This window comes from Sinocyclocheilus rhinocerous, unplaced genomic scaffold (assembly GCF_001515625.1).
Source record: "Sinocyclocheilus rhinocerous isolate Xijiao unplaced genomic scaffold, SAMN03320098_v1.1 scaffold2653, whole genome shotgun sequence".
NCBI classification, from domain to species: Eukaryota; Metazoa; Chordata; class Actinopteri; order Cypriniformes; family Cyprinidae; genus Sinocyclocheilus; species Sinocyclocheilus rhinocerous.
The window spans coordinates 479,794-480,094 of NW_015664693.1; the positions used below are offsets into that span (position 1 = coordinate 479,794).

Below are 301 nucleotides of genomic sequence, written 5' to 3' on the forward strand. Positions count from 1 at the left end.
GGGGTCTGAATACTTTCCGTACCCACTGTATATATATATATATATATATATATACTACCAATTCACTATGAAATATACACTACCATTCAAAGCTTTGGGCTCAGTAAGATTGATTTTTGTAAAGAAATAAAAACTTTTATTCAGCAAGGCTGCATTAAATTGATCAAAAGTGACAGTAAAGACATTTATAATGTTACAAAAGATTTCCATTTCAAATAAATGCTGTTCTTCTGAACTTTCTATTCAAAGAATCCTGAATAAAAATGCATAATGGTTTCCACGGTAATATTAAGCAGCTCAG

At 29.6% G+C, this 301-nt stretch overlaps 1 protein-coding gene across 1 annotated transcript in view; it reads right to left on the reverse strand.

The window, feature by feature from the left end:
• The window catches only part of LOC107730379 (lysosomal-trafficking regulator-like), a 97,745-nt gene that overhangs the window by 10,824 nt on the left and 86,620 nt on the right, over nt 1–301 (reverse strand). The gene's annotated exons all lie outside the window — the stretch shown is intronic.